Here is an 11376-nt window from a genome sequence, read left to right as displayed (position 1 = left end):
TCACTGTCCTCTCACGCCGCATGGAAAAGGCCTAGATTCAAATTCCTTCAAAGACGCCAGGAATTTTTATAGGATTTTTACATATGGCTGAGATAGTCGGTTTTGAGTGAAGTTTCATGGTTTCACTCCCATAAACAAACAAACCGACTATAGAATACCCGCAGTTTTCAGATGCTGTATACTGCGCCTCATAACCACAGTTGCTTTGGCGCTGAAGAGACAGACAGACAGACAGACACACACACATACACACGTCCTCGCAGGTAGCATAGTTGGTAGAATCGCCATCTTCCCTACACCGGGTGGCCTTAGTCGATGATGCTCCTAAAATAACACTACAACAACTGGTTGGAAAAGACCCGAGTTCGAATCCCATCGATGATGTGATTCGAACTCAGGTCTTCGAAAGAAGACCTGAGTTCATCGTCGAAGAATTTTCTTCGACGATGATCGAAGAATTTTTGTAGGCCTTTTTCACAACATGGCTGAGGTTGGTCTCAGGCAAGGGTAACATGGTTTTTTCTCCTGGAACTTGGATTTTTCGTCAGGAAAACGGGCAAACCGACTACAGAACACATGCAATTTACAGACATATTATATATGGCGCATTATGGTCTAAGTTGGTGATGCACCTGAAACCCTACAACAAACAGACACAAAACACGCACCTTTTTTTTTCTTGTATAACATCTTGCTAAGGCTTCCCACGAGCTGATAACATTACGAATTCCATCAGACCAAAATCAAAGTTGTCGTGGCGACCTCTAGTGGTACTTTAAATGTAACAATAAATATTAACCCAAGTAAATATATGGTGGTTGTACTCTCGGAAGAGCGAATGTTGTTGTATTGAGTGTAGAAGTCACTGTCAATATTAACTTTTGTCTTTTGGCAGTTTTCACTTTCTTCACAAATACAGTTGACTATTCTGCGAGCTGTTTAAACTAACGCAGTGCTACAGCGTTAATCGATTCTGCATAGCATATGAGCTAATGCAAACACTGCTGCTCTTTCTAAATAACAGCGTCGACTGGAACAGAAATAAGATTTGCCATCAAAGGTACAAGGAAAATTCATCTTCGCTTAGAATGCCAAGCACTCATGGCAAAAATAAGCTTGTCCATATGAAGTAGAGAACAGACACGGGAATCTTGAATAAATTTCCGTTGCACACACACAGAAGAGAACTTTGATGTGTTTGAGCGAATAGATGACACAAAACCAGATCGCTTTTCTCGGTGTTTATTGCCAGTCAACCTAACAGCGCTGGAGACCTGTCCATCTGTCTGTCATGTACGACTAGAAATGAAGTGCAAGTAACGGTTTAATTTTCTCTTATAAAAGGATGCGTAATAAATAACTGATGCATTTTAAACTCGTGCAAAACTCCAAAGAATGTTAATATTATTTATATATTTCAAATTATAAAGAAGCTTTTCAAGTTATACAAATATAGGACGAATACGGATTCAGGAGCTGTACTAAAAGTCCGTTTCATCGTTATGAATTATATTTTCAATTTTCGCTAAGGCACCTGAGGCCATGTGATATCAATGTACTGTTTCAGTACATTGCGTGCATTCTATGATCGGTTCGACTGCATTGTTGATTAAAAACTAGGATCTTCTCAGAGATAGACCAAACAATCCTGCTCGAGACCGACCAAACAATCCTGCTTGAGACCGACTAACTCAGCCACTGTGAGAGGTAAAACTCATGATCGTTCTTTCTCTCTTAACAGGAAGTATTGATCAACTTGGGTCAGCGATGGGAATCGAAGCCAGTGTTTTTATAGACGCTGTACATTGCTCTTTCTGTGAGAAATCAATCATCCAGGTCAAACATCCTTTAATAGACATCCAGGAGCATAATAGACAATATGCATTTATGAATGTAATCAACGCCATTCAACAAGAAAACTCATGAACAGAGAACATAAAGGATGCGTTCTTTCAAGTGTGTGTGTGTGTGTGTGTGTGTGTGTGTGTGTGTGTGTGTGTGTGTGTGTGTGTGTGTGTGTGTGTGTTAAACACCAAATGAAGCTCAAAACCCGAGTTTTCTAGAGAAAAAATCGTGCAACTCTCTCGCCTGAGCCCGACTAACTCAGCTACAAAAATCGTTCTAGGAGGAAAAAGAGTCTAATTAGGGCAAATTATGTCAGACAAGCAGACTACTATATTTGGGCTGAAGGTTAATAACTGGTTAAATACAATAGCCTTTACTTGATAAAAATGTGTCGCAATGTGATGCGGGTTTATTTTATTTATTTATAAGTGTTTACAATATTGAGAGCTCAAAGTTAGCAGAATGATTGTAATCATCGACCGCCCACACCCAGTGGAAAAAGGCCTGGGTTCGAATTCCGTCAGTTACAAGAGGAATTTTTATGGGATTTTTAAAAACTTGCCTGAATTAATTGGTCTCAGGCGAGAATGGCATAGTTTTTCAACAGGAAACTAAGATTTTTCGTCCATCAAACAGCAAATCGACAGAAGAATGCACTCAATTACATACACAATATACTGACTCCCCATAGCTTTAGTTGCCTTGCCGCCGAACACGCACACCTAACAGAATCTAATAACTATTGACCAAAATTCCATCCTTACCAATGCTGCTGTTCCATTGGTTAGGATGGAAGAATCAGCAAGTGGAAAAGTTTAGAACGTGATATTACGTTATGTTTCATATACCACTAGACAAAAGTTAAGGTATGATGAGTGAGAATGACTAAAATGCAATGGTTGGGAAAATAATTGTTACAAGTCGATGAAACTCGGTGTGGAAATACATTGCACACAATAATAATAAACTGTTATTGTGTGCGAATTTATGGTTAAAGCGTTCTAATTCTTAAATTTGCAAATTAGCTCATGCGTACTTGAAAGTGAGTAGCGAGCAGATCAGCAGAGGCTGTAAATCTGAATAGGGTGATGTGATTATCCCTTACAGTTAAAGGATTTGCAATTACCCTAATTACCTAGATTATTGTCTGACACCTAGGCAAGACTCACATCGAGTTGTCATGTTTAGAGTAGAGTTTGATGGTAGGTTAAGTCCAATGTTCCAGAAGAGTAGTTCAAAACGTATGTAAGATTCTTGGGGGGGGAGGTGTAACTTGAAATTTTCTTCACTCAGAGCATCCCATACATACATACATACATGCATGCATACATACTCAAAAAGGGAGTCAAATCTATTTCACTTTATCTCTATAGTGTTCAAGGATTACCTTCAGCAGGCCCATATTCTCTTTCCAAGATGTACTACCCCGTTCATCATACTACCATCACACTACCCCAGGAGATCAGCCGCCCTCGCCCATACTGGCCCCTTTAATTTATATTTATAGGTTGGTTTCGGAGCTTTGTTTCTTATAGATGAGTATACATGCAGAATCGGTTTTCAAGGCTGAATTGACATCATCCATGAACATGATATTTGACTATTCCAGATATTTTGTCTTGTGGCGGCTCAGACCCAAAAGAGGTGATCTAAGACCATTAGTATGACCACAGTTGTGCTGTGATCGTCCTAAGTCGCCTGGCAGTCACGTTGAGATATAGGTTACATACCAATGTGGTGATCGATCTACCTACTGTCAGTTTGTACAGCTCTTCGGAATAGTTTTCCTATTTACCGTGAACGTTGTCTACTCGTGGATAGCAGAGTGGTTAAAATCACTATCCTCCCCACACCAAGTGGAAAAGGGCCGAGTTCGAATCTCGCCAATGACGTGAGGAACCTTTATGGATTTTTTTCACTCCATGACTGATTTAGTTATTCTCGAGATTGGATAGCAAGGTCCTCCCTCGGAAATTGGGTTTTTCGTCCAGCAAAGCAAGCAAATCGACCACAGAACACATAATACATGGGCTTTTAAGTTCGGTCTGTGTGGCCGTAATATAAGAATTTGTTCCTTTTGAACTGTTTCTACAGTCAGAATATCATAATTTTGCAGACATTCAAGATCCATGCTACCTCGACCTGCGATTTACTTACTTCTACGCAGACACCCTCTCCACTGCAATGCATGTTTTTAACAGTGTATCTCTCTGTGAAATAGTTGTTGTTGTGCCCTCGTGGTTAGCACAGTTGGTAGAATTGACGTCCTCGTCACACCGGGTGGAAAAGACTTGAGCTCGAATGACGTGAGGAATTTTTATGGGTCATTTTTATATCGTGGCTGAGTGTTGGTCTCAGGCAAAGGTAGCATGGTTTTTTCTCTCGGAAACTCGAGTTTTTCTTCCAGCAAACAGAAAATCGACCACAGAACATACGCAATGTACCGACAGTATATGCGAGCAATAGCCTTAGTCGCTGATGTTTCTAAAAAACCCTACTACAACAACAGTTGTTGTAGGGTTTAGGAGCATCAGCCGCCATTAAGGCCATTTTGCTCCGTTTATACTGTCTGTAAATTGCATGAATTTTGAAATATTAGTAAGAAGTGTAAAGTTTGTAATGCAGTCAATTCATAATAAGCATTAACTGTCTGGATTAATTATACATTTTAGTAAATTGTAAATAATAGTACACTGAAAGGACAGAGTTCATGGAATACCTGGTTCCTGGGAAACGTGACGCTGTCACCCCTCTCGCTAGTGGACGAACCCACCGCTTGGCATGTATATAGGTACACTGCATTCACGTAGACGGTAATTCGATTTCAGTATGGATAAACGTCGTGAATTAACCGACTTTGAAAGAGGAATGACAGTGGATGTCCGACGGATGGATCACTCTATCGTGGAGGTGGTACAGAAATTTCACTGTCCCCGTTCGACAGTATCAAGAGTATATCGGGAATATACCATTTCCGGAATAACATCTTATCCGGAATAACATCTCATTGGAGAAAGGTGGTGGATGAACGTGGCCGTCAATGTCTGTCTCTCGCATTGTTTCAGCCAACCGGAGAGCGACAGTGGCACAAATCACCAACGACTTCGAGGGAGGTGAAAGAAACATCTCCGCCAAGACCATCAGGCGATCATTAGCCGCAGTAGGTTATGAGAGCTGCCTACCCACCAGAGTCCTATTGCTAACACCACGACACAGGACTTGACGCGTCAACTAGGCGAAAGAACATCGGAACTGGACCTTGGATGATTGGAGAGGTCTGATGAGTCCCGTATCGAGTTATTTCGAGTGGACGGGAGGGGGGGGGCGTATCTGGAAGAAACCGCGCGAAGCTACCCGTCATGTCAACAGGGAACTGTTCAGGCAGCTGAATGGTCGGTAATGGTCTGGGGCGTGTTCAACTGTCACACGTTGGGACCTCTGGTACGTCTAGACGCATCTCTGAACGGTCCAGGTTACGTGTACATCCTTGCAGATCATCTGCATCCCTTCATGGTTATCGTGCACTCACAAGGCAATGGACTCTTCCAACAGGACAGTGCGCCTCCCCACAGAGCCATGGTGACTAGAACATGATTCGAAGAGCATTCCGCAGATTTTACCACCATGTATGGCCTCCCCGTTGACCGGACATGAACCCTGTGGAGCATCTTTGGGATGCTGTGGAAAGGTTCGTTCGAGCTTTGGATCCTCCATACAGGAATGCACCGGAATTATGGACAGCTGCGCAAGCATGGATGGAAATACCTGTGGAAAGCTTTCGTGAACTAGTGGACTCAATGCCTCGCCGTGTGACTGCCCTTATCCGGGTGTAAGGTGGGTCTACCCGTTACTAGGTATATATCCCATGATTTCTGTCCATCGGTGTATAAAGAGATGTGTTAAGTGTATGAAAATGTATCAGAAACCATTATAGCCAGTTGGCTATACGAAAAGAGGTAAAGAAACAGATATTTTACTCATTCATTCCTTCATATGTGAAAGAAATACAGAGATGAGGAAACGGGGTATTTTTGAATTCGCAGTGAACAACATCCGATTTTAGAGGAACGTATAGGATTTGAAGTAAATGAACAGAATGAGTTAAGCTAGACGGATATATCTGTTCAAAATGATGACATCGAAGGTTTGTACCTGGATGTTTTCACAAATAGAATGTCATTTATATCTACGCTTGTCTAGAAAGAAAATGAAGAGAACGGGGAACAGATATCTTACTCGATGTTGGTAAATTCATTTATTTCCTAGGAGTTATGTATGACAGCTGGTGTGCTGTTCACCTGGCACATGAAAGCTAGCCCGTAGCCGAAGAAAACATTTAGATGTAAAAGAAGATAAATGGAGCTGAGGTCAGTGCAAGAACAAAGAAGACTGACTGGTACATGTCTGCCGCTGAATTATGAAAAAAGACTACAACAGAACAAATGACTTTAGATGCAAGTATGGCTACTGCAAATATTGGGACTTGCATAGAACTGTTAGTGAATTGAATAAATTTTGTAGTAATATCATTCAGTGGATCCTTCTCTCAGTTAAATACTATAATAGCAAATCCTTAGATACAAAGATTATTAATGAATTAATAGACTAGTGATTATCAAAATGGATTGCGTACTTTGTAAATCTTGGAGCAGAAGTAATCATTCATCACAAACAGATGTTTTCGGAAACCAGCTACCGTTTTCTGTATAATGTTACCAAAAAAGGGAACCAAAAGATAATCGATGTCGGTACATTTTGTTTTGGTGTCTTCTGTTGGACTGCTTTGGTCATTTTTTGATACAGCAAAAGCAATTCTGTCTATCGTATACCAGTATGTTGTCTGTAAATTGCGTGTGTTTTAAAGAGTGGTTCGTATGTTTAGAACAGTTGTTGTTGCTGGGTTTTTGGCGCATCAGAACTTACACCATAACCACGCGAACTGAGTAGCTATGCCTGATCGTTGGAAGTTATTAGTGTAGTCATTGAGATACTTACAATAGAACTCTGAAACTGCTCAACTAATAATTAAACAAGTATTAAATTTTGTATTTTTATGTACTAAGAGGTTAATTTCCATAAACTGCTGGCTGTATGTAGACTTTATTTGGTAACGAAATAATCTGATAGATTCCTTCTCCTTCTTCTTCAAAAAATCGATCTTTGGGAATTTTAGTATCTTCTTTCCAAAACCCGGTAGGCAAAGAAACAAATAAAAATTGCCGTCACCGAATCCCAGGGGCGCTACTCACCGGAATGAATGAAACGAAAAGAACACAAATCTTTCTTTCCTTGTTCCCCATTAGAAAGCGATGGTGGTGGTGGTGTTAGATTAAACTTTTGACATCTTGCAGCTGGTTACACCCAGACTACTCGTGGAGTTCACGTCCGCTAGTATTTCCGTGTGTAATACATCATTATGTTGTCAGTCAACTCAAGTGTAGCATCGACATACTGAAAGAGTCCAAGTTAGTGTAGCTTTCTCTCTTTCTAAGGTGTAGAGAATAAGGGAATTTTTGTTTTATTCCTAACAGGAAAGAAAGTAGATGATGCGATTTCCCTCGTTAATTAACATGCTCGTAATTGTTGTTTGTTTACAAACCAGCGAAGAAACTTGATAGGTGTAGATTTACGTTTAGGAGTATACCGCTCCACTCCAGTTTGAGCAACACTAATCAGTTGATTAACTGCCAAGTTTCCATCAAGATTGGATATGAGATTAAGCCAACTGACTCGTTTGTGGAAAATACCTGATGCAATTAGTCCATATTTTACAGTCGATAATCAAACCTGGGCCATTTCACCAGGCGAAAAAGAGCAGCCTTTCTGTTCACTGTGCTACTTACGAGTACACGTTGTTGTTGTTGTAGTATGGTTGTATGAGCATCAGCGACTAAGGCCATATTGCTCTGTATATACTGTATGTAAGTTGCGTGTATTCTATGGTCGATTTTCTGTTTGCTGGACGAAAAACCCCGGAGAAAAAACCAAGGTGCTCTCGCCTGAGACCGACTAACTCATAAAAATTCCTGACGCACATATCTGAAAATAATACTTTGCGCTACTTTTCTACAGTTCAAATTTTATTTTTTGCATTGACCATCTCAAACGATTTTTTATTTGTGCTGTTAACAGAGGTTTATTCCTTGATCTACTGACTTTTGTATCTGTTAGTTACTAACTAACAGTATTTGAAATAACAACAGGCGATGCTGATGACTTCCATTTTTCTGCTGTCTTATTGGAGGTGCTAAAACTCTCCTGACAACACAAGAAATGCAAGGTTTTTTATTTATGAAGTGCAAAGAGAGGCTAGGATGATCTGTTCGGTCCTTTCTGTCCATGTTTTTCAATTTCGTTTAGCCTATTTTAGTAAATACGATACCACAGACATTTTTTTTTGCCAGTTTGTGTATTTATTATTTACTCCAACAACTAATTTTTTTAATTTTTAAATTTTCTTAATTTTAAAACTTCATGTTCGTTATTATTATATATATATTTTTAAAGAGTACAAAATCTACAAATTACGGTCAGTTTTAGGATGGAAAATATGTCTCAATTCCACCAAAAAGAAATAACTGTAATCTCGTGGAAATTGCATTTAGGAGAAATCATTTAGATTGGACGTTTTGGACTATTAATAAGGATAATAAGTATACTATTAAAAAGAAAAAAAAAACTAAATTTAATTTAGCATCATAACTGAAATGGTTTTCCTCTCATTTTTATAGACAGAATAACAAAGTTATTTAGATTGTAGCACTGATCTATCGGTGATGGATGGGTCTTGGAGTCTCAGAGGGAGGTTCGTCAGGCACCTTGTCAAGGGCACCTGACAACCCAGGGATTATTTAAATCGCAAGATGATGGGTGCACTAATAATATGTTGGACCACCCTCTGAGGGTGGGATCGGTAGAAAGATTTCGGATTGTTTCATGATTTTGAAATAACTTCTTTGTTAGAACACAGTGATTCTTGGTTAGATGCTGTATTGGTTAAGTCAGGATGTTTCATACTATTATTCTCTCATTTTAGAGGTTTTCATTTAAACTGTTTAATTTACGCAGCTCTTAAGGATTTTGGAATTTATTTTTCTGTAATTATACATTTTAAAAATGATTTTGCGGGATTTATACAATTTTTGAAATCGGAATTCCTTCCTTCAGGGAGAATCGAAATCAATGAGAACAGACAGAAGATAAACGAGGCCATAGCGAAGTTTCTTTTCTTACGCAAAACACATTCAGGACCGTCGGATGTACTGGCAGATATTTGGTAGTTCACGAACTGTGCACGCTGAGTGTTCGTAACGAGGAAAGTTCAATGGTGCTGCTTGAATCCACTGGTCATTTGTATCATCGTAATATTCACACTGCGCAACACACTGGAATTCATTCTCAGTCTCACCCCCTATAACATATATGCAGTCGTTGATTACCTAGAAGATATGAACGGGCATTTATAAAAATTAGAACAATTGCTCATTTGGAAAAGCTGAATGCAAAAGCTTTATGCACCGAGTACTCACTTGATTAGGTACACCTATCCTTTCCACGAAATGGAGCGCTCCTTCAGTAATAACATCATGTTTTAGTACCATGCGATATAAACCAGGTGGGCAGATTGGTATGGGTAGGGACGCTCTGTATGTGCAGTTCAGTTCGAGAATAGGCAAATACGAAAGATTTAAGTGACTTTGAATGTAGTATAGTAGTTGGCGTCAGACCCATCGATATGACCCAAAAACTGCAACCCTGTTGGGGTTTCCACGTACAGGTATGTCTCAGGTGTATTGAGATTGGTGCAATAACCAAAATAACATCCAGACAATGGCGATCCAGTGGATGGAAACATTTCCTTAATGCGAAAAGCAAGCAAACAGTGGCTGAAAGGATTTCTGTAGTGTAACAGAAAGGTATGGGCAGTGAAATAAAGAACAACCCAGTACAACAATGGTAACCACAGAGGCATTTCAGCATGCAACTCCTTATACCTTGTCATGGATGGGTACCTCAGCGGGCGACTGAACTCTGTTCCACGCTTTCCTGAGCCGAGAGCAACCATATATTGCTGTTTTTTTGCTGAAAGGGGTGGAACTGGGTTCGGTCGCCCGCTGAGGTACCCATCCATGACAAGGTATAACGAGTTGTCCCAGCCAGAGAACTTGATCCCTACTACCTGGCCCAGCTCCTCGTTCCTGCTACAGTAACTAGGAGTCTGTGGTGTTCCACGGGCCTTTGGAAACTGGAGAATTGAAAAAAACATTGTCTGGTCTGAAACATCACTGATGGGAAGACCACAATACGGAGAAAACAGCATGAGTTTATGAGCCTATCCTGACAAGTGTCAACTATGCAGCGTAATGGTTTGGGGAGTGATTTCGTAATATATACATTGAGCAGCGTCTTGATAACAGTGCAGCAATGTTTAGATGTCATAGGTACTGTTTGTTTGTTATTTGGTTTTTAGGAGCAATAGCAACTAAGGTCACATTGCTCCGGGATATGCGGTGGTCATTCCCTGACCGTTCCGCAACCTCCGTATTTGGTGTTGACGGGCTCGAACCCCGGTCTAATCAAGAAGCGTGTGCTACGCACTGCTACTCCTTCCCACCTGGCTACGGAGGCGCCTCATAGGTACTGTGTAATACCTATACATAGTGTATATAATGTTTAGATGTTATAGGTACTGTGTAATATCTATACATAGTGTATATAGTGTTTCGAGTCAAGCGGCACCGGTGGTTTTCCACAACTCCACGATCAGTTCTTTTGTGTTGGATACAGTACCCTGTAAAGGCTGGGTAGTGTTAGTGATATATTTTTATGTAATGTAGTGAAAGGTAAAGGTTATGTTGTTCATCTGGCCTCTTAGCCAAGGGCCCGTGGAACACCACCGACTCCTAGTTACTGTAGCAGGAATGAGGAGCCGGGCCAGGTAGTAGCGATCAAGTTCTCTGGCTGGGAGAACCCTGGCTTCGCCTGAGCTTACCAGGGAGAGCCCTAAAAAAAAAAAAAAAAAAAAAAAAAAAGAAAAAAGTTTTTTTTTTGAAAAGGAGCGCAGGGGTGACAGTTGAAGTCTTGAATAAAAGAGGAAAGCAAAGAAGGTGTACGATGGAAGACTTCCACCGAGAAATTGGAAGCTAAGGGACAGAAGAGCTCCCCTGTAGAAGAAACTCCCTTCACGGGGGGAGGGGGCTCTTAAGAGTAGTAAAAGTAATATGGTGGTAGGGCCCACCAGGCGAAAATTTGGGGGCAGGAGGAAGGGAAAGGGGCCATGTGTTGGGTTTGCTGTTGAGGATTACTATCTTGGGGGTAGGGCGCTCTAAACAAGAGTTTTTGGTCAAGGTGACTTCCCACACTGGTCAGACTGGCTGAAACCAATGTCTGCATCCCACGCCATGCTGCCTGATGGAGAAACAGCATGGCATCAGCAAGGGCAGCGGTTTTTCCTGGCTAGGTTACCAGTTACCATTTCCAGTGTACAGGTGCCCCCAGACTCGGGGGGGGGGACCTGTAAACTGGAAATTC

Source organism: Mastigoproctus giganteus, chromosome 5 (genome assembly GCF_048544385.1).
Source record: "Mastigoproctus giganteus isolate SK-2022 chromosome 5, ASM4854438v1, whole genome shotgun sequence".
Taxonomy (NCBI): Eukaryota; Metazoa; Arthropoda; class Arachnida; order Uropygi; family Thelyphonidae; genus Mastigoproctus; species Mastigoproctus giganteus.
Note: the sequence above shows the minus strand (reverse complement) of the source record.